The following is a 23,999-nucleotide window of genomic DNA, read 5'->3' as shown; positions in this document are numbered from 1 at the left end:
TGTCCAAAAGGCGAGGCTGTCAGGAGTGGGATTCGAACCCACGCCTCCAGGGGAGACTGCGACCTGAACGCAGCGCCTTAGACCGCTCGGCCATCCTGACGGCGCGGCGCGGCTGGCAGCTTCCCTGCCCGCCTGGATGGAGGGAGCCGCGCTCCGTGTGGGGCCGCCGGGCGGGCCCTGCCCTAGGTAGGGCTCGAGGGCTCAGTGGCACGACGGGCACGCCCGTGGCCGCGATCGAGCGGCGTCGCCTGGCCTGCCAGCCCGAGGCGCGCAAGCCCCGGGCCCTGCCCGCATCCGTGCGGGCCGGCCGTCGCCTGTTGCTCTGGTCCTCAGGCGGTGGCAGCGTGCGACGGCGTCCGGGGCGGGCGAGGGCGGGGGGCTGGGGTGGGGGGTGGATGGCCGGGTGGTTGCTCGGCAGGCGGGTGGGGCCGGGCTCGTGGGCAGAGTGCGCCGAGTGGCGCGGCGGCCTGGAGTCCGGGCTGGTCGGGTCGGAGGCCAGGCAGGGCAGGCGCGGGCCCCAGGCCGAGGCTGTGGCAGGGCGCGGGGGGCCGGGACAGCGGGGCCCCAGGGCCGCGGGGCCGCAGGGCCGCGGGGCCGCAGGGCTGCAGGGCTGCAGGGCCGGGCGTGTGTGGAGAGGGTCGGTGTGTCCCAGACGGCGGCGGCGTCGTCCTCGTTAGTATAGTGGTGAGTATCCCCGCCTGTCACGCGGGAGACCGGGGTTCGATTCCCCGACGGGGAGACTGCGCTCCTTGTTTTCTTTCTTCTTTTCCTTGGGCCCACCGCGGGCCGTCGGCTCCTCGCTTCCCTCTTCGGGACGGCCCGGCAGCGCGGAGCCCGGGCGCCCCGCGGCCACCTGGGCTCGGTCGCTGAGGCGCCGTCGGCGTCGCGGTCCCCGTCACGGGTCTGGACGCGCGGACGAGCGAGCGAGCGAGCAGGCGGTCCCCCGAAGTGGGCGCTGGGTGGCGCGGGTGGCGACGAAGGGAGACGCCGTGGCTTTTGCGGCCGTCGCGTCGCCGCGCCCGCGCCCAGCCCGCCGGGGAGGCTCGGGAGCCGCGGAGCCCAGGGCTCCGGAGCAGCCAGGCGGCCGGAGCGCGCAGGGCGCCCGGGAGGAAGCGGGCGGCCAGGCTCGCCAGCCCGCCCGTTCCGAGTGTGGAGCAGGCGGGAGCTCAGGGCGGGCGCTGTGCAGGACGGGCCGGGCCGGGGGTGGCTGGAGCTGGCCGTGCCCCCGGCGAAGCGAGGCCCGGGGCTCCCGAGCCCAGCCCCAGCCCACGCCGCAGGAGCGCTGGCCACGCGCGCCAGTCCCGGGCGGCCTGTGTGTGCTGGACGTGCCGTGCGGCGTTGGTGGTATAGTGGTGAGCATAGCTGCCTTCCAAGCAGTTGACCCGGGTTCGATTCCCGGCCAACGCAACGCAACGCAGGGAGCCGACCTTTTAGCCAGCTCCAGCTGTGGCTCGGCCTGTGGCAGTGAAGGAGAGCGCTGTGGATGGTCGTGGCTTGGCCCGGCTTTGCTTGGCTTGGCTCCCGGAGACGGGGATTGGAGGTGCGCCAGGCTACGGGTTGTTTTGGTTTTGGCCAGCCCTAGCCCAAAGTCCTGGGTCCGGCGGGTGCCAGGTGTCCCGCGGTGGCGAGCGCCCAGCCGAGCACTCCAGCTGGGTGGCAGGAGGCGCGTGGTGTGGGAGCGGTGGCACGCTCCCTGGTGGTCTAGTGGTTAGGATTCGGCGCTCTCACCGCCGCGGCCCGGGTTCGATTCCCGGTCAGGGAAGCTCCTCTTCTTTCTTCCTTTCCCCACTTGACTCCCCTACTCTCTTCATCCACTTTCCAACCTGCCTCGCCCTCTTTTGGGACACTCCCTGCCTCGCTAGCTCGTTTCTCCTCCAGGTCCCCATCAGTCAATCCTCTTCCTCCTGCCGTGTTCATGGACTCCTCTCTTGCACCCTGTCTCGCCACCTTCAGCCTCCTTCCTCTCCTTCTGCCTTTCTCTTATATTCAATCCCCGCCCCGCCGCTCTTTTCTGACCCTCACAAGCCTGGCTAGCTGAGAGAGGAATGCTGACATTACACCATCACCATCGACCCATTCACACACACACACACACACACACACACACACACTCTAGGGTACCCAACTTCCTCCCCACCTCCCCTCGTCCCCGAGGACCAACATAGGTGCGCTACCTCTGGTGGAGGGCCAGGACTCTTTCTCAGAGTGGTTTGGGCCCTACCTCTTGTGGCTCCCGACACATCCTACCGCTATCCCCAGTGGTGAGTGGGGCTAGGCCCTCCACTTGGGTCCCCTGGGGGGGGGGTCTCGGAGGCCAGGTGACATCAGACATTGGATTTGTACCTCCTCTGGCCGGGCATGGAGTGCTGAACTCTGGTTTGTCTCCACCTGTGGCAGTGGGTTTGAGGCCACCAGAGCTGAGCCAGTGTGGATGGAGATTTCCCCCCTCCCCTCGTCCCCCTCCAATCCCCAGCAGCACAAACAACCTCCCCCAAAGAGATAGGCAAGAGTGTGACGAGGCATCAGGAGGTAGGCCGCTGGAAAGTGGACACGGGACAGCTAGCTTGAGGCAAAGGCCGGGAGATCAGCGTGCGTCTGGTTGGATAAGAAGCAAGGGTGTGGCTTGTTTGGCCACACTGACCTCGGTAGGTGTGGTGACAGGAGCGTGGGCCGGAGGACACTGGATGGACGTTTCCGAGTGGCCGGGAGGCAACAGAGGATGTGCTCCCTTGGAGCCGTCCTAGTGTCCCACTGTGCTCTCCACCTCAAGTCCCAGCCCAGATCCATCCTGGGAGGCTGCTTCGCAGTCAAGCGCACAGCTCCCTGGGCTTGCCAGCCCAACTCCCTTTGGAAGGAAGCTGGCGTGGGGGCGGCCAGGCCGGCAGTCGACCTGCCTGCCGGTGTGCGTGCGTGGACACAGTGCTGCTTGCCACCTGTGCAGAGGAGCCGCTGTGTGTGCTGTCCACGAGACCGCCAGGAGCCGGGCTGGCTGTCCCTCGGATGGAGCTGGGTCCTGAGGGTGTGCTCTCGGTGGGTGAACGTCGCCGTCCTCCTGGGTGGCAGGCATCCCAGGAAGCTGGGCTCAAAGCTGGGACAGCTGGAAGGGATGGTTGGAGAGGAAGGGTGTGGGTGCTGGGAGGTGGGAGAACGGCTGTGGAAAGTGAGGGGAAAGGGCTGCACCTAGGGCTCTGTGGAGCCTCAGAGCAGTAGAGCATAAGACCCCACACCCTGAGAGACTGTGCTGGCTGGCTTGTGGGTGGACACTAAAGGAGCATGGGTCTCAGGACATAGGAGGAGGCCAGGTCAAGGAGACTGGGTGATGGTGAGGAGTGGACAGCCAAACAAGTGAGAGAAGCCTGTGGGAAGGGTGGTGGGGTTGGAGGCAGGGGGTGGCATGTAGGGCCCTGTGGTGAGTGCTGGGTGAGCCAGGGACTGAGTGGGCATCTGAGGGGAAGGGGGAGGAGCAGCACGGAACAGATTGGAGGAACTGGCCAAGGCCAGCAAGATCAAGACCCTCTGATCACAGAGAGTTCCCCACAGACAGGCAGGCAGGCAGACAGACAGACAGACAGAGACATGAGAGGAAGAGATAGACAGAGAGATGGTGGAAGAGAGAGGAGAGAGTGACCCAGACAGAAGACAGATGGACAGACAGACAGACAGACAGACAGGTGGACAGACAAGTAGCTGAGAGAGGGGCGCAGGGAGGGATGGAGGGAGAATGAGAGACAGAGGCAGAGGCTGAGGCAGAGCCTGAGAAAGACTGAGGGGAAAGAGACAGAGAGACAGACAGACAGACAGACAGACAGACAGAGACAAAGAGAAACATGAGAGAAAGAGGTAGGCCAAGAGATGGTGGAAGAGAGAGGAGAGAGTGACCCAGATAGAAGACAGACAGACAGACAGACAGAGACACAGACAGACTGACAAGCCAAGCAGGCAGGCAGGCAGGCAGACAGACAGACAGACACTCAGACCGATGGGAGCTGAGAGAGGGGGGCAGGGAGGAAAGGAGGGAGAGAGAGCCAGAGGCAGAGGCAGAGCCTGAGAAAGAGAGAGGGAGAAAGAGAAAGACAGATAGACGGACGGACGGACGGACGGACGGACGGATGGCGAGCGAGAGCCAGAGCGAGAGTGAGAGCTAGAGAGATTTGATGTATACAGGCAGAGAAGCAAAACATGACGCAGTCACGCACTGCATGGGCCGGGAATCGAACCCGGGCCTCCCGCGTGGCAGGCGACAATTCTACCACTGAACCACCCATGCACAGAGCTGGTCTTTGCTAGTCATGCCGCACATGTGCTTCCAGTCAGCCCAGGGCCGGTGGTGACCTCACTGCCCTGTGTGAGCAACCACTGGTTTCAAGGATGCACCAGGCTCCAGCATGGCCCAGGATTCGTGATGGCACAGGGGAGCCAGGCGATGGCAAGTAGAAGGAAAGCTGCCTCCCACAGGTCGGTTGAGAGGGGGCCTTAGGCTGCCTGGCGCTGCAGGGAGAGTTTGGGGGTGAGTGGACGGGAACTAGACTCCTCCCGACCCTGCTGGACCACCCATCGGGTCCCTCCTCCCGACCCTGCTGGACCACCCATCGGGTCCCGGGCGGCCATCCTCGTCAGCGCATGCCCTGCGCTGCCCTGCCCTGTCATGCCAAGTGCCCTGTGTGGCTCTGGGTGACACAGGCAAGGTCGCGGTGTGCACGTGGTGATTCTATTGGAAGTCCTGGGAGGTGCCTGGCGTGCTTGGATGACGCTGGGGCACTGATGGAGAGCAGAGAGCAGGGGCTGTGTCCACTGGGAAAGGTTCAGGACCAACCTAGATGCCCCTCAGTCGAGGAGTGGATCGACAAGGTGTGGTGTTTCTACACACCGGAATGGTATGCTGCTGTCAGAAAGAACGACATCGCCCCATTTGTGAGGAAATGGAAAGACTTGGAAAAAATCATAGTAAGTGAACTAAGCCAGACTCAGAGGAACATAGGCTCAATGGGTTCCCTCCTTTGTCATAATCAGCAGAAACCTTGGGCTCTCCTAGCAGAGATTGACACTAGAACAAAAGCTAGAAGATCCATAAGGCTGTATAGCATGATGCTAAATGAAAGGACCTCCAGGATATAGAAACAAAAGCCATCTAATGAGTGATGGTTGTCCTTGATGGACTATGCTATGTCTCATCTCTTTTGCTGTCCCTTGGTTATCTCATAATGTGACAGTGTTTTACCACGTTATCTGATATCTTGTATATATGCTCATTTGGTTATTTGAAATAGGATAGGTAAGGGGGGAGGGGGAAACGAGATGGGGGTGGGGTGGGGTGAGGGAAATGGGGACCAAGACCTGAGAAAGGGTTATCTATGTCTGTGAAGTAATGCACCTTCTATCTGGTGAATATAAGGTAACCCTTCTATGAATGACAATAACAAATATGAAAAAAAAACAACAAACCAAAATCACTACAAAAAAAGAGAAAAAGGATGCAGGGTGAGCTAGATACAAGTGTGGAGCCAGGTGAACCTGTGAAGGCCCGGGAGGTGTCCAGGCCAGCGTGCAGGTGCCGTGTGCTGGGCTGTTTGCAGGGAAGGAGTGGTGGGCAAAGAGGGAAAAGGTGTGTGTGTGTGTGTCTGTGTCTGTGTGTGTGTGTGTCCTTGTGAGTAAGGGCGAGGCAGGAGGAAAGGAAAGGAAAAGGAGAGAGAGAGAGAGAGAGAGAGAGAGAGAGAGTGTGTGTGTGTGTGTGTGTGTGTGTGTGTCCTTGTGGGTAAGGGCGAGGCAGGAGGAAAGTAAGTAGCCGAGGCACAGGACCAAAATGCAATGAGGAAGGGCACTGCATGGGCCGGGAATCGAACCCGGGCCTCCCGCGTGGCAGGCGAGAATTCTACCACTGAACCACCCATGCATAGTGTACTCACACCTCCCGGCCTTCATACAGTCGTACGCCCACAGGGGAAAGGGACGGCGGTCGGCTCCCCGTGCGTGGCTGGCTGGGTGGGTGTGTGCGGGGTGTGTGTGTGTGGTGCGGACAGTGTGTGAAGAGGCAGCGCGGAGGGCGTGCAGAATGGTGAGGGCAAGGGGAGACGGCGGGCAGAGCGAGCCGCTGGAGGAAAGAGGGAGGAGGGAGCCGTAGACGGAAGGGGCCAAGCGTCCAGCTGGCTTGCAGGGTGGTGTGCGGGAATGGGCTTGGGCCGCGCGTTGAAGGCGCCCGCGCGCGCTGGCAGGTGGGAGCGGGCGCGAGACGCGAGAGGCAAGGGTGGCAGCAGGCGGGCTCCAAGGTGCGAGACGCTGTCCAGGGAGCGAGCGAGGTAGCCAGCATCGCCACGCTTGTTGGTTTGGCTGGGCAGGCGGCAGGCAGGGTTCCCCGACGATTGGATTCGTGTCCAAAAGGCGAGGCTGTCAGGAGTGGGATTCGAACCCACGCCTCCAGGGGAGACTGCGACCTGAACGCAGCGCCTTAGACCGCTCGGCCATCCTGACGGCGCGGCGCGGCTGGCAGCTTCCCTGCCCGCCTGGATGGAGGGAGCCGCGCTCCGTGTGGGGCCGCCGGGCGGGCCCTGCCCTAGGTAGGGCTCGAGGGCTCAGTGGCACGACGGGCACGCCCGTGGCCGCGATCGAGCGGCGTCGCCTGGCCTGCCAGCCCGAGGCGCGCAAGCCCCGGGCCCTGCCCGCATCCGTGCGGGCCGGCCGTCGCCTGTTGCTCTGGTCCTCAGGCGGTGGCAGCGTGCGACGGCGTCCGGGGCGGGCGAGGGCGGGGGGCTGGGGTGGGGGGTGGATGGCCGGGTGGTTGCTCGGCAGGCGGGTGGGGCCGGGCTCGTGGGCAGAGTGCGCCGAGTGGCGCGGCGGCCTGGAGTCCGGGCTGGTCGGGTCGGAGGCCAGGCAGGGCAGGCGCGGGCCCCAGGCCGAGGCTGTGGCAGGGCGCGGGGGGCCGGGACAGCGGGGCCCCAGGGCCGCGGGGCCGCAGGGCCGCGGGGCCGCAGGGCTGCAGGGCTGCAGGGCCGGGCGTGTGTGGAGAGGGTCGGTGTGTCCCAGACGGCGGCGGCGTCGTCCTCGTTAGTATAGTGGTGAGTATCCCCGCCTGTCACGCGGGAGACCGGGGTTCGATTCCCCGACGGGGAGACTGCGCTCCTTGTTTTCTTTCTTCTTTTCCTTGGGCCCACCGCGGGCCGTCGGCTCCTCGCTTCCCTCTTCGGGACGGCCCGGCAGCGCGGAGCCCGGGCGCCCCGCGGCCACCTGGGCTCGGTCGCTGAGGCGCCGTCGGCGTCGCGGTCCCCGTCACGGGTCTGGACGCGCGGACGAGCGAGCGAGCGAGCAGGCGGTCCCCCGAAGTGGGCGCTGGGTGGCGCGGGTGGCGACGAAGGGAGACGCCGTGGCTTTTGCGGCCGTCGCGTCGCCGCGCCCGCGCCCAGCCCGCCGGGGAGGCTCGGGAGCCGCGGAGCCCAGGGCTCCGGAGCAGCCAGGCGGCCGGAGCGCGCAGGGCGCCCGGGAGGAAGCGGACGGCCAGGCTCGCCAGCCCGCCCGTTCCGAGTGTGGAGCAGGCGGGAGCTCAGGGCGGGCGCTGTGCAGGACGGGCCGGGCCGGGGGTGGCTGGAGCTGGCCGTGCCCCCGGCGAAGCGAGGCCCGGGGCTCCCGAGCCCAGCCCCAGCCCACGCCGCAGGAGCGCTGGCCACGCGCGCCAGTCCCGGGCGGCCTGTGTGTGCTGGACGTGCCGTGCGGCGTTGGTGGTATAGTGGTGAGCATAGCTGCCTTCCAAGCAGTTGACCCGGGTTCGATTCCCGGCCAACGCAACGCAACGCAGGGAGCCGACCTTTTAGCCAGCTCCAGCTGTGGCTCGGCCTGTGGCAGTGAAGGAGAGCGCTGTGGATGGTCGTGGCTTGGCCCGGCTTTGCTTGGCTTGGCTCCCGGAGACGGGGATTGGAGGTGCGCCAGGCTACGGGTTGTTTTGGTTTTGGCCAGCCCTAGCCCAAAGTCCTGGGTCCGGCGGGTGCCAGGTGTCCCGCGGTGGCGAGCGCCCAGCCGAGCACTCCAGCTGGGTGGCAGGAGGCGCGTGGTGTGGGAGCAGTGGCACGCTCCCTGGTGGTCTAGTGGTTAGGATTCGGCGCTCTCACCGCCGCGGCCCGGGTTCGATTCCCGGTCAGGGAAGCTCCTCTTGACTCCCCTACTCTCTTCATCCACTTTCCAACCTGCCTCGCCCTCTTTTGGGACACTCCCTGCCTCGCTAGCTCGTTTCTCCTCCAGGTCCCCATCAGTCAATCCTCTTCCTCCTGCCGTGTTCATGGACTCCTCTCTTGCACCCTGTCTCGCCACCTTCAGCCTCCTTCCTCTCCTTCTGCCTTTCTCTTATATTCAATCCCCGCCCCGCCGCTCTTTTCTGACCCTCACAAGCCTGGCTAGCTGAGAGAGGAATGCTGACATTACACCATCACCATCGACCCATTCACACACACACACACACACACACACACACACACACACACACACACACTCTAGGGTACCCAACTTCCTCCCCACCTCCCCTCGTCCCCGAGGACCAACATAGGTGCGCTACCTCTGGTGGAGGGCCAGGACTCTTTCTCAGAGTGGTTTGGGCCCTACCTCTTGTGGCTCCCGACACATCCTACCGCTATCCCCAGTGGTGAGTGGGGCTAGGCCCTCCACTTGGGTCCCCTGGGGGGGGGGGTCTCGGAGGCCAGGTGGCGTCAGACATTGGATTTGTACCTCCTCTGGCCGGGCATGGAGTGCTGAACTCTGGTTTGTCTCCACCTGTGGCAGTGGGTTTGAGGCCACCAGAGCTGAGCCAGTGTGGATGGAGATTTCCCCCCTCCCCTCGTCCCCCTCCAATCCCCAGCAGCACAAACAACCTCCCCCAAAGAGATAGGCAAGAGTGTGACGAGGCATCAGGAGGTAGGCCGCTGGAAAGTGGACATGGGACAGCTAGCTTGAGGCAAAGGCCGGGAGATCAGCGTGCGTCTGGTTGGATAAGAAGCAAGGGTGTGGCTTGTTTGGCCACACTGACCTCGGTAGGTGTGGTGACAGGAGCGTGGGCCGGAGGACACTGGATGGACGTTTCCGAGTGGCCGGGAGGCAACAGAGGATGTGCTCCCTTGGAGCCGTCCTAGTGTCCCACTGTGCTCTCCACCTCAAGTCCCAGCCCAGATCCATCCTGGGCGGCTGCTTCGCAGTCAAGCGCACAGCTCTCTGGGCTTGCCAGCCCAACTCCCTTTGGAAGGAAGCTGGCATGGGGGCGGCCAGGCCGGCAGTCGACCTGCCTGCCGGTGTGCGTGCGTGGACACAGTGCTGCTTGCCACCTGTGCAGAGGAGCCGCTGTGTGTGCTGTCCACGAGACCGCCAGGAGCCGGGCTGGCTGTCCCTCGGATGGAGCTGGGTCCTGAGGGTGTGCTCTCGGTGGGTGAACGTCGCCGTCCTCCTGGGTGGCAGGCATCCCAGGAAGCTGGGCTCAAAGCTGGGACAGCTGGAAGGGATGGTTGGAGAGGAAGGGTGTGGGTGCTGGGAGGTGGGAGAACGGCTGTGGAAAGTGAGGGGAAAGGGCTGCACCTAGGGCTCTGTGGAGCCTCAGAGCAGTAGAGCATAAGACCCCACACCCTGAGAGACTGTGCTGGCTGGCTTGTGGGTGGACACTAAAGGAGCATGGGTCTCAGGACATAGGAGAAGGCCAGGTCAAGGAGACTGGGTGATGGTGAGGAGTGGACAGCCAAACAAGTGAGAGAAGCCTGTGGGAAGGGTGGTGGGGTTGGAGGCAGGGGGTGGCATGTAGGGCCCTGTGGTGAGTGCTGGGTGAGCCAGGGACTGAGTGGGCATCTGAGGGGAAGGGGGAGGAGCAGCACGGAACAGATTGGAGGAACTGGCCAAGGCCAGCAAGATCAAGACCCTCTGATCACAGAGAGTTCCCCACAGACAGGCAGGCAGGCAGACAGACAGACAGACAGAGACATGAGAGGAAGAGATAGACAGAGAGATGGTGGAAGAGAGAGGAGAGAGTGACCCAGACAGAAGACAGATGGACAGACAGACAGACAGACAGACAGGTGGACAGACAAGTAGCTGAGAGAGGGGCGCAGGGAGGGATGGAGGGAGAATGAGAGACAGAGGCAGAGGCTGAGGCAGAGCCTGAGAAAGACTGAGGGGAAAGAGACAGAGAGACAGACAGACAGACAGACAGACAGACAGAGACAAAGAGAAACATGAGAGAAAGAGGTAGGCCAAGAGATGGTGGAAGAGAGAGGAGAGAGTGACCCAGATAGAAGACAGACAGACAGACAGACAGAGACACAGACAGACTGACAAGCCAAGCAGGCAGGCAGGCAGGCAGACAGACAGACAGACACTCAGACCGATGGGAGCTGAGAGAGGGGGGCAGGGAGGAAAGGAGGGAGAGAGAGCCAGAGGCAGAGGCAGAGCCTGAGAAAGAGAGAGGGAGAAAGAGAAAGACAGATAGACGGACGGACGGACGGACGGACGGACGGATGGCGAGCGAGAGCCAGAGCGAGAGTGAGAGCTAGAGAGACTTGATGTATACAGGCAGAGAAGCAAAACATGATGCAGTCACGCACTGCATGGGCCGGGAATCGAACCCGGGCCTCCCGCGTGGCAGGCGACAATTCTACCACTGAACCACCCATGCACAGAGCTAGACTTTGCTAGTCATGCCGCACATGGGCTTCCAGTCAGCCCAGGGCCGGTGGTGACCTCACTGCCCTGTGTGAGCAACCACTGGTTTCAAGGATGCACCAGGCTCCAGCATGGCCCAGGATTCGTGATGGCACAGGGGAGCCAGGCGATGGCAAGTAGAAGGAAAGCTGCCTCCCACAGGTCGGTTGAGAGGGGGCCTTAGGCTGCCTGGCGCTGCAGGGAGAGTTTGGGGGTGAGTGGACGGGAACTAGACTCCTCCCGACCCTGCTGGACCACCCATCGGGTCCCGGGCGGCCATCCTCGTCAGCGCATGCCCTGCGCTGCCCTGCCCTGTCATGCCAAGTGCCCTGTGTGGCTCTGGGTGACACAGGCAAGGTCGCGGTGTGCACGTGGTGATTCTATTGGAAGTCCTGGGAGGTGCCTGGCGTGCTTGGATGACGCTGGGGCACTGATGGAGAGCAGAGAGCAGGGGCTGTGTCCACTGGGAAAGGTTCAGGACCAACCTAGATGCCCCTCAGTCGAGGAGTGGATCGACAAGGTGTGGTGTTTCTACACACCGGAATGGTATGCTGCTGTCAGAAAGAACGACATCGCCCCATTTGTGAGGAAATGGAAAGACTTGGAAAAAATCATAGTAAGTGAACTAAGCCAGACTCAGAGGAACATAGGCTCAATGGGTTCCCTCCTTTGTCATAATCAGCAGAAACCTTGGGCTCTCCTAGCAGAGATTGACACTAGAACAAAAGCTAGAAGATCCATAAGGCTGTATAGCATGATGCTAAATGAAAGGACCTCCAGGATATAGAAACAAAAGCCATCTAATGAGTGATGGTTGTCCTTGATGGACTATGCTATGTCTCATCTCTTTTGCTGTCCCTTGGTTATCTCATAATGTGACAGTGTTTTACCACGTTATCTGATATCTTGTATATATGCTCATTTGGTTATTTGAAATAGGATAGGTAAGGGGGGAGGGGGAAACGAGATGGGGGTGGGGTGGGGTGAGGGAAATGGGGACCAAGACCTGAGAAAGGGTTATCTATGTCTGTGAAGTAATGCACCTTCTATCTGGTGAATATAAGGTAACCCTTCTATGAATGACAATAACAAATATGAAAAAAAAACAACAAACCAAAATCACTACAAAAAAAGAGAAAAAGGATGCAGGGTGAGCTAGATACAAGTGTGGAGCCAGGTGAACCTGTGAAGGCCCGGGAGGTGTCCAGGCCAGCGTGCAGGTGCCGTGTGCTGGGCTGTTTGCAGGGAAGGAGTGGTGGGCAAAGAGGGAAAAGGTGTGTGTGTGTGTGTCTGTGTCTGTGTGTGTGTGTGTCCTTGTGAGTAAGGGCGAGGCAGGAGGAAAGGAAAGGAAAAGGAGAGAGAGAGAGAGAGAGAGAGAGAGAGAGTGTGTGTGTGTGTGTGTGTGTGTGTGTCCTTGTGGGTAAGGGCGAGGCAGGAGGAAAGTAAGTAGCCGAGGCACAGGACCAAAATGCAATGAGGAAGGGCACTGCATGGGCCGGGAATCGAACCCGGGCCTCCCGCGTGGCAGGCGAGAATTCTACCACTGAACCACCCATGCATAGTGTACTCACACCTCCCGGCCTTCATACAGTCGTACGCCCACAGGGGAAAGGGACGGCGGTCGGCTCCCCGTGCGTGGCTGGCTGGGTGGGTGTGTGCGGGGTGTGTGTGTGTGGTGCGGACAGTGTGTGAAGAGGCAGCGCGGAGGGCGTGCAGAATGGTGAGGGCAAGGGGAGACGGCGGGCAGAGCGAGCCGCTGGAGGAAAGAGGGAGGAGGGAGCCGTAGACGGAAGGGGCCAAGCGTCCAGCTGGCTTGCAGGGTGGTGTGCGGGAATGGGCTTGGGCCGCGCGTTGAAGGCGCCCGCGCGCGCTGGCAGGTGGGAGCGGGCGCGAGACGCGAGAGGCAAGGGTGGCAGCAGGCGGGCTCCAAGGTGCGAGACGCTGTCCAGGGAGCGAGCGAGGTAGCCAGCATCGCCACGCTTGTTGGTTTGGCTGGGCAGGCGGCAGGCAGGGTTCCCCGACGATTGGATTCGTGTCCAAAAGGCGAGGCTGTCAGGAGTGGGATTCGAACCCACGCCTCCAGGGGAGACTGCGACCTGAACGCAGCGCCTTAGACCGCTCGGCCATCCTGACGGCGCGGCGCGGCTGGCAGCTTCCCTGCCCGCCTGGATGGAGGGAGCCGCGCTCCGTGTGGGGCCGCCGGGCGGGCCCTGCCCTAGGTAGGGCTCGAGGGCTCAGTGGCACGACGGGCACGCCCGTGGCCGCGATCGAGCGGCGTCGCCTGGCCTGCCAGCCCGAGGCGCGCAAGCCCCGGGCCCTGCCCGCATCCGTGCGGGCCGGCCGTCGCCTGTTGCTCTGGTCCTCAGGCGGTGGCAGCGTGCGACGGCGTCCGGGGCGGGCGAGGGCGGGGGGCTGGGGTGGGGGGTGGATGGCCGGGTGGTTGCTCGGCAGGCGGGTGGGGCCGGGCTCGTGGGCAGAGTGCGCCGAGTGGCGCGGCGGCCTGGAGTCCGGGCTGGTCGGGTCGGAGGCCAGGCAGGGCAGGCGCGGGCCCCAGGCCGAGGCTGTGGCAGGGCGCGGGGGGCCGGGACAGCGGGGCCCCAGGGCCGCGGGGCCGCAGGGCCGCGGGGCCGCAGGGCTGCAGGGCTGCAGGGCCGGGCGTGTGTGGAGAGGGTCGGTGTGTCCCAGACGGCGGCGGCGTCGTCCTCGTTAGTATAGTGGTGAGTATCCCCGCCTGTCACGCGGGAGACCGGGGTTCGATTCCCCGACGGGGAGACTGCGCTCCTTGTTTTCTTTCTTCTTTTCCTTGGGCCCACCGCGGGCCGTCGGCTCCTCGCTTCCCTCTTCGGGACGGCCCGGCAGCGCGGAGCCCGGGCGCCCCGCGGCCACCTGGGCTCGGTCGCTGAGGCGCCGTCGGCGTCGCGGTCCCCGTCACGGGTCTGGACGCGCGGACGAGCGAGCGAGCGAGCAGGCGGTCCCCCGAAGTGGGCGCTGGGTGGCGCGGGTGGCGACGAAGGGAGACGCCGTGGCTTTTGCGGCCGTCGCGTCGCCGCGCCCGCGCCCAGCCCGCCGGGGAGGCTCGGGAGCCGCGGAGCCCAGGGCTCCGGAGCAGCCAGGCGGCCGGAGCGCGCAGGGCGCCCGGGAGGAAGCGGGCGGCCAGGCTCGCCAGCCCGCCCGTTCCGAGTGTGGAGCAGGCGGGAGCTCAGGGCGGGCGCTGTGCAGGACGGGCCGGGCCGGGGGTGGCTGGAGCTGGCCGTGCCCCCGGCGAAGCGAGGCCCGGGGCTCCCGAGCCCAGCCCCAGCCCACGCCGCAGGAGCGCTGGCCACGCGCGCCAGTCCCGGGCGGCCTGTGTGTGCTGGACGTGCCGTGCGGCGTTGGTGGTATAGTGGTGAGCATAGCTGCCTTCCAAGCAGTTGACCCGGGTTCGATTCCCGGCCAACGCAACGCAACGCAGGGAGCCGACCTTTTAGCCAGCTCCAGCTGTGGCTCGGCCTGTGGCAGTGAAGGAGAGCGCTGTGGATGGTCGTGGCTTGGCCCGGCTTTGCTTGGCTTGGCTCCCGGAGACGGGGATTGGAGGTGCGCCAGGCTACGGGTTGTTTTGGTTTTGGCCAGCCCTAGCCCAAAGTCCTGGGTCCGGCGGGTGCCAGGTGTCCCGCGGTGGCGAGCGCCCAGCCGAGCACTCCAGCTGGGTGGCAGGAGGCGCGTGGTGTGGGAGCGGTGGCACGCTCCCTGGTGGTCTAGTGGTTAGGATTCGGCGCTCTCACCGCCGCGGCCCGGGTTCGATTCCCGGTCAGGGAAGCTCCTCTTCTTTCTTCCTTTCCCCACTTGACTCCCCTACTCTCTTCATCCACTTTCCAACCTGCCTCGCCCTCTTTTGGGACACTCCCTGCCTCGCTAGCTCGTTTCTCCTCCAGGTCCCCATCAGTCAATCCTCTTCCTCCTGCCGTGTTCATGGACTCCTCTCTTGCACCCTGTCTCGCCACCTTCAGCCTCCTTCCTCTCCTTCTGCCTTTCTCTTATATTCAATCCCCGCCCCGCCGCTCTTTTCTGACCCTCACAAGCCTGGCTAGCTGAGAGAGGAATGCTGACATTACACCATCACCATCGACCCATTCACACACACACACACACACACACACACACACACACTCTAGGGTACCCAACTTCCTCCCCACCTCCCCTCGTCCCCGAGGACCAACATAGGTGCGCTACCTCTGGTGGAGGGCCAGGACTCTTTCTCAGAGTGGTTTGGGCCCTACCTCTTGTGGCTCCCGACACATCCTACCGCTATCCCCAGTGGTGAGTGGGGCTAGGCCCTCCACTTGGGTCCCCTGGGGGGGGGGGTCTCGGAGGCCAGGTGGCGTCAGACATTGGATTTGTACCTCCTCTGGCCGGGCATGGAGTGCTGAACTCTGGTTTGTCTCCACCTGTGGCAGTGGGTTTGAGGCCACCAGAGCTGAGCCAGTGTGGATGGAGATTTCCCCCCTCCCCTCGTCCCCCTCCAATCCCCAGCAGCACAAACAACCTCCCCCAAAGAGATAGGCAAGAGTGTGACGAGGCATCAGGAGGTAGGCCGCTGGAAAGTGGACACGGGACAGCTAGCTTGAGGCAAAGGCCGGGAGATCAGCGTGCGTCTGGTTGGATAAGAAGCAAGGGTGTGGCTTGTTTGGCCACACTGACCTCGGTAGGTGTGGTGACAGGAGCGTGGGCCGGAGGACACTGGATGGACGTTTCCGAGTGGCCGGGAGGCAACAGAGGATGTGCTCCCTTGGAGCCGTCCTAGTGTCCCACTGTGCTCTCCACCTCAAGTCCCAGCCCAGATCCATCCTGGGCGGCTGCTTCGCAGTCAAGCGCACAGCTCTCTGGGCTTGCCAGCCCAACTCCCTTTGGAAGGAAGCTGGCGTGGGGGCGGCCAGGCCGGCAGTCGACCTGCCTGCCGGTGTGCGTGCGTGGACACAGTGCTGCTTGCCACCTGTGCAGAGGAGCCGCTGTGTGTGCTGTCCACGAGACCGCCAGGAGCCGGGCTGGCTGTCCCTCGGATGGAGCTGGGTCCTGAGGGTGTGCTCTCGGTGGGTGAACGTCGCCGTCCTCCTGGGTGGCAGGCATCCCAGGAAGCTGGGCTCAAAGCTGGGACAGCTGGAAGGGATGGTTGGAGAGGAAGGGTGTGGGTGCTGGGAGGTGGGAGAACGGCTGTGGAAAGTGAGGGGAAAGGGCTGCACCTAGGGCTCTGTGGAGCCTCAGAGCAGTAGAGCATAAGACCCCACACCCTGAGAGACTGTGCTGGCTGGCTTGTGGGTGGACACTAAAGGAGCATGGGTCTCAGGACATAGGAGAAGGCCAGGTCAAGGAGACTGGGTGATGGTGAGGAGTGGACAGCCAAACAAGTGAGAGAAGCCTGTGGGAAGGGTGGTGGGGTTGGAGGCAGGGGGTGGCATGTAGGGCCCTGTGGTGAGTGCTGGGTGAGCCAGGGACTGAGTGGGCATCTGAGGGGAAGGGGGAGGAGCAGCACGGAACAGATTGGAGGAACTGGCCAAGGCCAGCAAGATCAAGACCCTCTGATCACAGAGAGTTCCCCACAGACAGGCAGGCAGGCAGACAGACAGACAGACAGAGACATGAGAGGAAGAGATAGACAGAGAGATGGTGGAAGAGAGAGGAGAGAGTGACCCAGACAGAAGACAGATGGACAGACAGACAGACAGACAGACAGGTGGACAGACAAGTAGCTGAGAGAGGGGCGCAGGGAGGGATGGAGGGAGAATGAGAGACAGAGGCAGAGGCTGAGGCAGAGCCTGAGAAAGACTGAGGGGAAAGAGACAGAGAGACAGACAGACAGACAGACAGACAGACAGAGACAAAGAGAAACATGAGAGAAAGAGGTAGGCCAAGAGATGGTGGAAGAGAGAGGAGAGAGTGACCCAGATAGAAGACAGACAGACAGACAGACAGAGACACAGACAGACTGACAAGCCAAGCAGGCAGGCAGGCAGGCAGACAGACAGACAGACACTCAGACCGATGGGAGCTGAGAGAGGGGGGCAGGGAGGAAAGGAGGGAGAGAGAGCCAGAGGCAGAGGCAGAGCCTGAGAAAGAGAGAGGGAGAAAGAGAAAGACAGATAGACGGACGGACGGACGGACGGACGGATGGCGAGCGAGAGCCAGAGCGAGAGTGAGAGCTAGAGAGACTTGATGTATACAGGCAGAGAAGCAAAACATGATGCAGTCACGCACTGCATGGGCCGGGAATCGAACCCGGGCCTCCCGCGTGGCAGGCGACAATTCTACCACTGAACCACACATGCACAGAGCTACTCTTTGCTAGTCATGCCGCACATGGGCTTCCAGTCAGCCCAGGGCCGGTGGTGACCTCACTGCCCTGTGTGAGCAACCACTGGTTTCAAGGATGCACCAGGCTCCAGCATGGCCCAGGATTCGTGATGGCACAGGGGAGCCAGGCGATGGCAAGTAGAAGGAAAGCTGCCTCCCACAGGTCGGTTGAGAGGGGGCCTTAGGCTGCCTGGCGCTGCAGGGAGAGTTTGGGGGTGAGTGGACGGGAACTAGACTCCTCCCGACCCTGCTGGACCACCCATCGGGTCCCGGGCGGCCATCCTCGTCAGCGCATGCCCTGCGCTGCCCTGCCCTGTCATGCCAAGTGCCCTGTGTGGCTCTGGGTGACACAGGCAAGGTCGCGGTGTGCACGTGGTGATTCTATTGGAAGTCCTGGGAGGTGCCTGGCGTGCTTGGATGACGCTGGGGCACTGATGGAGAGCAGAGAGCAGGGGCTGTGTCCACTGGGAAAGGTTCAGGACCAACCTAGATGCCCCTCAGTCGAGGAGTGGATCGACAAGGTGTGGTGTTTCTACACACCGGAATGGTATGCTGCTGTCAGAAAGAACGACATCGCCCCATTTGTGAGGAAATGGAAAGACTTGGAAAAAATCATAGTAAGTGAACTAAGCCAGACTCAGAGGAACATAGGCTCAATGGGTTCCCTCCTTTGTCATAATCAGCAGAAACCTTGGGCTCTCCTAGCAGAGATTGACACTAGAACAAAAGCTAGAAGATCCATAAGGCTGTATAGCATGATGCTAAATGAAAGGACCTCCAGGATATAGAAACAAAAGCCATCTAATGAGTGATGGTTGTCCTTGATGGACTATGCTATGTCTCATCTCTTTTGCTGTCCCTTGGTTATCTCATAATGTGACAGTGTTTTACCACGTTATCTGATATCTTGTATATATGCTCATTTGGTTATTTGAAATAGGATAGGTAAGGGGGGAGGGGGAAACGAGATGGGGGTGGGGTGGGGTGAGGGAAATGGGGACCAAGACCTGAGAAAGGGTTATCTATGTCTGTGAAGTAATGCACCTTCTATCTGGTGAATATAAGGTAACCCTTCTATGAATGACAATAACAAATATGAAAAAAAAACAACAAACCAAAATCACTACAAAAAAAGAGAAAAAGGATGCAGGGTGAGCTAGATACAAGTGTGGAGCCAGGTGAACCTGTGAAGGCCCGGGAGGTGTCCAGGCCAGCGTGCAGGTGCCGTGTGCTGGGCTGTTTGCAGGGAAGGAGTGGTGGGCAAAGAGGGAAAAGGTGTGTGTGTGTGTGTCTGTGTCTGTGTGTGTGTGTGTCCTTGTGAGTAAGGGCGAGGCAGGAGGAAAGGAAAGGAAAAGGAGAGAGAGAGAGAGAGAGAGAGAGTGTGTGTGTGTGTGTGTGTGTGTGTGTGTCCTTGTGGGTAAGGGCGAGGCAGGAGGAAAGTAAGTAGCCGAGGCACAGGACCAAAATGCAATGAGGAAGGGCACTGCATGGGCCGGGAATCGAACCCGGGCCTCCCGCGTGGCAGGCGACAATTCTACCACTGAACCACACATGCACAGAGCTACTCTTTGCTAGTCATGCCGCACATGGGCTTCCAGTCAGCCCAGGGCCGGTGGTGACCTCACTGCCCTGTGTGAGCAACCACTGGTTTCAAGGATGCACCAGGCTCCAGCATGGCCCAGGATTCGTGATGGCACAGGGGAGCCAGGCGATGGCAAGTAGAAGGAAAGCTGCCTCCCACAGGTCGGTTGAGAGGGGGCCTTAGGCTGCCTGGCGCTGCAGGGAGAGTTTGGGGGTGAGTGGATGGGAACTAGACTCCTCCCGACCCTGCTGGACCACCCATCGGGTCCCGGGCGGCCATCCTCGTCAGCGCATGCCCTGCGCTGCCCTGCCCTGTCATGCCAAGTGCCCTGTGTGGCTCTGGGTGACACAGGCAAGGTCGCGGTGTGCACGTGGTGATTCTATTGGAAGTCCTGGGAGGTGCCTGGCGTGCTTGGATGACGCTGGGGCACTGATGGAGAGCAGAGAGCAGGGGCTGTGTCCACTGGGAAAGGTTCAGGACCAACCTAGATGCCCCTCAGTCGAGGAGTGGATCGACAAGGTGTGGTGTTTCTACACACCGGAATGGTATGCTGCTGTCAGAAAGAACGACATCGCCCCATTTGTGAGGAAATGGAAAGACTTGGAAAAAATCATAGTAAGTGAACTAAGCCAGACTCAGAGGAACATAGGCTCAATGGGTTCCCTCCTTTGTCATAATCAGCAGAAACCTTGGGCTCTCCTAGCAGAGATTGACACTAGAACAAAAGCTAGAAGATCCATAAGGCTGTATAGCATGATGCTAAATGAAAGGACCTCCAGGATATAGAAACAAAAGCCATCTAATGAGTGATGGTTGTCCTTGATGGACTATGCTATGTCTCATCTCTTTTGCTGTCCCTTGGTTATCTCATAATGTGACAGTGTTTTACCACGTTATCTGATATCTTGTATATATGCTCATTTGGTTATTTGAAATAGGATAGGTAAGGGGGGAGGGGGAAACGAGATGGGGGTGGGGTGGGGTGAGGGAAATGGGGACCAAGACCTGAGAAAGGGTTATCTATGTCTGTGAAGTAATGCACCTTCTATCTGGTGAATATAAGGTAACCCTTCTATGAATGACAATAACAAATATGAAAAAAAAACAACAAACCAAAATCACTACAAAAAAAGAGAAAAAGGATGCAGGGTGAGCTAGATACAAGTGTGGAGCCAGGTGAACCTGTGAAGGCCCGGGAGGTGTCCAGGCCAGCGTGCAGGTGCCGTGTGCTGGGCTGTTTGCAGGGAAGGAGTGGTGGGCAAAGAGGGAAAAGGTGTGTGTGTGTGTGTCTGTGTCTGTGTGTGTGTGTGTCCTTGTGAGTAAGGGCGAGGCAGGAGGAAAGGAAAGGAAAAGGAGAGAGAGAGAGAGAGAGAGAGAGAGAGAGTGTGTGTGTGTGTGTGTGTGTGTGTGTGTCCTTGTGGGTAAGGGCGAGGCAGGAGGAAAGTAAGTAGCCGAGGCACAGGACCAAAATGCAATGAGGAAGGGCACTGCATGGGCCGGGAATCGAACCCGGGCCTCCCGCGTGGCAGGCGAGAATTCTACCACTGAACCACCCATGCATAGTGTACTCACACCTCCCGGCCTTCATACAGTCGTACGCCCACAGGGGAAAGGGACGGCGGTCGGCTCCCCGTGCGTGGCTGGCTGGGTGGGTGTGTGCGGGGTGTGTGTGTGTGGTGCGGACAGTGTGTGAAGAGGCAGCGCGGAGGGCGTGCAGAATGGTGAGGGCAAGGGGAGACGGCGGGCAGAGCGAGCCGCTGGAGGAAAGAGGGAGGAGGGAGCCGTAGACGGAAGGGGCCAAGCGTCCAGCTGGCTTGCAGGGTGGTGTGCGGGAATGGGCTTGGGCCGCGCGTTGAAGGCGCCCGCGCGCGCTGGCAGGTGGGAGCGGGCGCGAGACGCGAGAGGCAAGGGTGGCAGCAGGCGGGCTCCAAGGTGCGAGACGCTGTCCAGGGAGCGAGCGAGGTAGCCAGCATCGCCACGCTTGTTGGTTTGGCTGGGCAGGCGGCAGGCAGGGTTCCCCGACGATTGGATTCGTGTCCAAAAGGCGAGGCTGTCAGGAGTGGGATTCGAACCCACGCCTCCAGGGGAGACTGCGACCTGAACGCAGCGCCTTAGACCGCTCGGCCATCCTGACGGCGCGGCGCGGCTGGCAGCTTCCCTGCCCGCCTGGATGGAGGGAGCCGCGCTCCGTGTGGGGCCGCCGGGCGGGCCCTGCCCTAGGTAGGGCTCGAGGGCTCAGTGGCACGACGGGCACGCCCGTGGCCGCGATCGAGCGGCGTCGCCTGGCCTGCCAGCCCGAGGCGCGCAAGCCCCGGGCCCTGCCCGCATCCGTGCGGGCCGGCCGTCGCCTGTTGCTCTGGTCCTCAGGCGGTGGCAGCGTGCGACGGCGTCCGGGGCGGGCGAGGGCGGGGGGCTGGGGTGGGGGGTGGATGGCCGGGTGGTTGCTCGGCAGGCGGGTGGGGCCGGGCTCGTGGGCAGAGTGCGCCGAGTGGCGCGGCGGCCTGGAGTCCGGGCTGGTCGGGTCGGAGGCCAGGCAGGGCAGGCGCGGGCCCCAGGCCGAGGCTGTGGCAGGGCGCGGGGGGCCGGGACAGCGGGGCCCCAGGGCCGCGGGGCCGCAGGGCCGCGGGGCCGCAGGGCTGCAGGGCTGCAGGGCCGGGCGTGTGTGGAGAGGGTCGGTGTGTCCCAGACGGCGGCGGCGTCGTCCTCGTTAGTATAGTGGTGAGTATCCCCGCCTGTCACGCGGGAGACCGGGGTTCGATTCCCCGACGGGGAGACTGCGCTCCTTGTTTTCTTTCTTCTTTTCCTTGGGCCCACCGCGGGCCGTCGGCTCCTCGCTTCCCTCTTCGGGACGGCCCGGCAGCGCGGAGCCCGGGCGCCCCGCGGCCACCTGGGCTCGGTCGCTGAGGCGCCGTCGGCGTCGCGGTCCCCGTCACGGGTCTGGACGCGCGGACGAGCGAGCGAGCGAGCAGGCGGTCCCCCGAAGTGGGCGCTGGGTGGCGCGGGTGGCGACGAAGGGAGACGCCGTGGCTTTTGCGGCCGTCGCGTCGCCGCGCCCGCGCCCAGCCCGCCGGGGAGGCTCGGGAGCCGCGGAGCCCAGGGCTCCGGAGCAGCCAGGCGGCCGGAGCGCGCAGGGCGCCCGGGAGGAAGCGGACGGCCAGGCTCGCCAGCCCGCCCGTTCCGAGTGTGGAGCAGGCGGGAGCTCAGGGCGGGCGCTGTGCAGGACGGGCCGGGCCGGGGGTGGCTGGAGCTGGCCGTGCCCCCGGCGAAGCGAGGCCCGGGGCTCCCGAGCCCAGCCCCAGCCCACGCCGCAGGAGCGGTGGCCACGCGCGCCAGTCCCGGGCGGCCTGTGTGTGCTGGACGTGCCGTGCGGCGTTGGTGGTATAGTGGTGAGCATAGCTCCCTTCCAAGCAGTTGACCCGGGTTCGATTCCCGGCCAACGCAACGCAACGCAGGGAGCCCACCTTTTAGCCAGCTCCAGCTTTGGCTCGGCCTGTGGCAGTGAAGGAGAGCGCTGTGGATGGTCGTGGCTTGGCCCGGCTTTGCTTGGCTTGGCTCCCGGAGACGGGGATTGGAGGTGCGCCAGGCTACGGGTTGTTTTGGTTTTGGCCAGCCCTAGCCCGAAGTCCTGGGTCCGGCGGGTGCCAGGTGTCCCGCGGTGGCGAGCGCCCAGCCGAGCACTCCAGCTGGGTGGCAGGAGGCGCGTGGTGTGGGAGCGGTGGCACGCTCCCTGGTGGTCTAGTGGTTAGGATTCGGCGCTCTCACCGCCGCGGCCCGGGTTCGATTCCCGGTCAGGGAAGCTCCTCCCCTACTCTCTTCTTCCACTTTCCAACCTGCCTCGCCCTCTTTTGGGACACTCCCTGCCTCGCTAGCTCGTTTCTCCTCCAGGTCCCCATCAGTCAATCCTCTTCCTCCTGCCGTGTTCATGGACTCCTCTCTTGCACCCTGTCTCGCCACCTTCAGCCTCCTTCCTCTCCTTCTGCCTTTCTCTTATATTCAATCCCCGCCCCGCCGCTCTTTTCTGACCGTCACAAGCTTGTCTAGCTGAGGGAGGAATGCTGCCACTACACCCACACTTCATTCTGTTTTTAGAGCCATATGTGTGTCTCCAGCTCAGTTTTTCCCAGTTGTGTGCTCTTAGTAAGAACATCCATCTCCGAGTCTATCACTTGGCCTCTCTTCTTACCTAATGAATCTCCTTTCACTTATTCCAGCAGTGTCCCCCTCACAATCTACAAATCTCACCCCTCCCATTCTAGTGCTTAGTCCCTAAGCTATTCATCACACACACATTCAGTGGCCCATTGTCTCCCTGCCTCTTTTCATCTTCTCCCTCTTACAGGCACTGTCACTACTTTTTTTTTACTTGCTCTGTTGTTTATTTTTGTTGTCGTTGTCATTATTCCTTTGTTGTTGTTGTTGTTTTAACCAGTTCTGGCCCTTGAACTCGGGGCCTGAGCAGTCTTCCACTTGTGACCCAGGGTCACTTTGGCCTTTGTGTTGTAAAATCATACCAGGGAATGGAACCTAGGGCATTGTGCGTGCTAGGGAGGTAGTGTACCACTAGGCCGAACTCCCAGCCCTTGCTCAGAATATTTTTGTCCTTGCCTCTTCCCTTTTTGGCATTGAAGTTTAAATATTACTCATTTCTTTTTTTGGTAGCTCCTTCATATTTGATGGCTCTGACACTGCTTTTTGCTTCATCTGTCCTCTTTCCTGACTCCGTCACCTTTAGTGTTTCTCAGGTATCTGCTAGTTCACTCATGGGCTGTGTCATGCTGTCAGTTACTTTCTCTCTGTGTTCCTCCATCTTTCATTTGCTGGCTTGCTCTCTTGCTCATTGGTTGTTCACCCTTTCACTCAACTTTCTATATTCCATTCACTTCCTGATCCTTCTTAGTCAATGTTCCGCTACCCCCTGTATCATCTTCTACTTTTCACTCCCTCCTACTTCTATTTGTTTATCTATCCAGCCCCTCTCTCTTGAAGTCTCACACATGGCAGTCTTTCACTGAATTGATCATTCTTACAGTTCTTATCCTGTACAACCACTTTGCCTCTTACTCACTGGATCACCCCCCCCCCCCCACTTCTTGTACCTCATGTTCAATCCCTGGAGCCTCTCACCCAGCCACTCTCACTACCTCATCTACCCACTCAATTTTACCTGTTTTGTCACCTACCCATGGATAAATATTACTTGTTTTTACAAATAAAATTTGGGTCATTAATAGAAGAACCGGTATCATCATGTTGTTTTAGTAGTCTTTCAGGCTATGGATGTGTTCACAATCCTAATTTCCCCCAAGTTTTTTTTTTTTTTTTGCCAGTCCTGGTGCTTGAACTCAGGGCCTGAGTACTGGTTGTGGGCTTTCTCAGGGTTAGAGCTCTACCACTTTTTGCCAGAGCACCACTTCTGGTTTTTCCTATGTATGTGGTACCA

At 61.5% G+C, this 23,999-nt stretch overlaps 15 non-coding genes across 15 annotated transcripts; 11 read left to right on the top strand and 4 right to left on the bottom strand.

Annotated features, from left to right (window-relative positions):
* Nucleotides 1-17: 17 nt before the first annotated feature.
* On the bottom strand, nt 18-100 carry Trnal-cag (transfer RNA leucine (anticodon CAG)). Its single transcript has one exon. It is a non-coding gene; the product is annotated as a tRNA-Leu (tRNA).
* A 567-nt stretch (nt 101-667) lies between these two features.
* Trnad-guc (transfer RNA aspartic acid (anticodon GUC)) lies at nt 668-739 on the top strand. The gene has a single exon. It is a non-coding gene; the product is annotated as a tRNA-Asp (tRNA).
* Nucleotides 740-1,335: 596 nt separating this feature from the next.
* Nucleotides 1,336-1,407, top strand: Trnag-ucc (transfer RNA glycine (anticodon UCC)). The gene has a single exon. It is a non-coding gene; the product is annotated as a tRNA-Gly (tRNA).
* Nucleotides 1,408-1,690: 283 nt separating this feature from the next.
* Nucleotides 1,691-1,762, top strand: Trnae-cuc (transfer RNA glutamic acid (anticodon CUC)). The gene has a single exon. It is a non-coding gene; the product is annotated as a tRNA-Glu (tRNA).
* Nucleotides 1,763-6,382: 4,620 nt separating this feature from the next.
* Nucleotides 6,383-6,465, bottom strand: Trnal-cag (transfer RNA leucine (anticodon CAG)). Its single transcript has one exon. It is a non-coding gene; the product is annotated as a tRNA-Leu (tRNA).
* Nucleotides 6,466-7,032: 567 nt separating this feature from the next.
* Trnad-guc (transfer RNA aspartic acid (anticodon GUC)) lies at nt 7,033-7,104 on the top strand. The gene has a single exon. It is a non-coding gene; the product is annotated as a tRNA-Asp (tRNA).
* Nucleotides 7,105-7,700: 596 nt separating this feature from the next.
* Trnag-ucc (transfer RNA glycine (anticodon UCC)) lies at nt 7,701-7,772 on the top strand. The gene has a single exon. It is a non-coding gene; the product is annotated as a tRNA-Gly (tRNA).
* A 283-nt stretch (nt 7,773-8,055) lies between these two features.
* On the top strand, nt 8,056-8,127 carry Trnae-cuc (transfer RNA glutamic acid (anticodon CUC)). Its single transcript has one exon. It is a non-coding gene; the product is annotated as a tRNA-Glu (tRNA).
* A 4,576-nt stretch (nt 8,128-12,703) lies between these two features.
* Trnal-cag (transfer RNA leucine (anticodon CAG)) lies at nt 12,704-12,786 on the bottom strand. Its single transcript has one exon. It is a non-coding gene; the product is annotated as a tRNA-Leu (tRNA).
* A 567-nt stretch (nt 12,787-13,353) lies between these two features.
* On the top strand, nt 13,354-13,425 carry Trnad-guc (transfer RNA aspartic acid (anticodon GUC)). The gene has a single exon. It is a non-coding gene; the product is annotated as a tRNA-Asp (tRNA).
* Nucleotides 13,426-14,021: 596 nt separating this feature from the next.
* On the top strand, nt 14,022-14,093 carry Trnag-ucc (transfer RNA glycine (anticodon UCC)). Its single transcript has one exon. It is a non-coding gene; the product is annotated as a tRNA-Gly (tRNA).
* Nucleotides 14,094-14,376: 283 nt separating this feature from the next.
* Nucleotides 14,377-14,448, top strand: Trnae-cuc (transfer RNA glutamic acid (anticodon CUC)). The gene has a single exon. It is a non-coding gene; the product is annotated as a tRNA-Glu (tRNA).
* Nucleotides 14,449-20,610: 6,162 nt separating this feature from the next.
* Trnal-cag (transfer RNA leucine (anticodon CAG)) lies at nt 20,611-20,693 on the bottom strand. The gene has a single exon. It is a non-coding gene; the product is annotated as a tRNA-Leu (tRNA).
* Nucleotides 20,694-21,260: 567 nt separating this feature from the next.
* Trnad-guc (transfer RNA aspartic acid (anticodon GUC)) lies at nt 21,261-21,332 on the top strand. The gene has a single exon. It is a non-coding gene; the product is annotated as a tRNA-Asp (tRNA).
* A 951-nt stretch (nt 21,333-22,283) lies between these two features.
* Nucleotides 22,284-22,355, top strand: Trnae-cuc (transfer RNA glutamic acid (anticodon CUC)). Its single transcript has one exon. It is a non-coding gene; the product is annotated as a tRNA-Glu (tRNA).
* The last annotated feature ends 1,644 nt before the right edge of the window (nt 22,356-23,999 follow it).

The sequence above is a fragment of the Megascapheus bottae genome, chromosome 10 (assembly GCF_031878675.1).
Source record: "Megascapheus bottae isolate mThoBot1 chromosome 10, mThoBot2.hap1, whole genome shotgun sequence".
NCBI lineage: Eukaryota > Metazoa > Chordata > Mammalia > Rodentia > Geomyidae > Megascapheus > Megascapheus bottae.
This window is presented reverse-complemented; position numbering and strand designations above follow the sequence as displayed.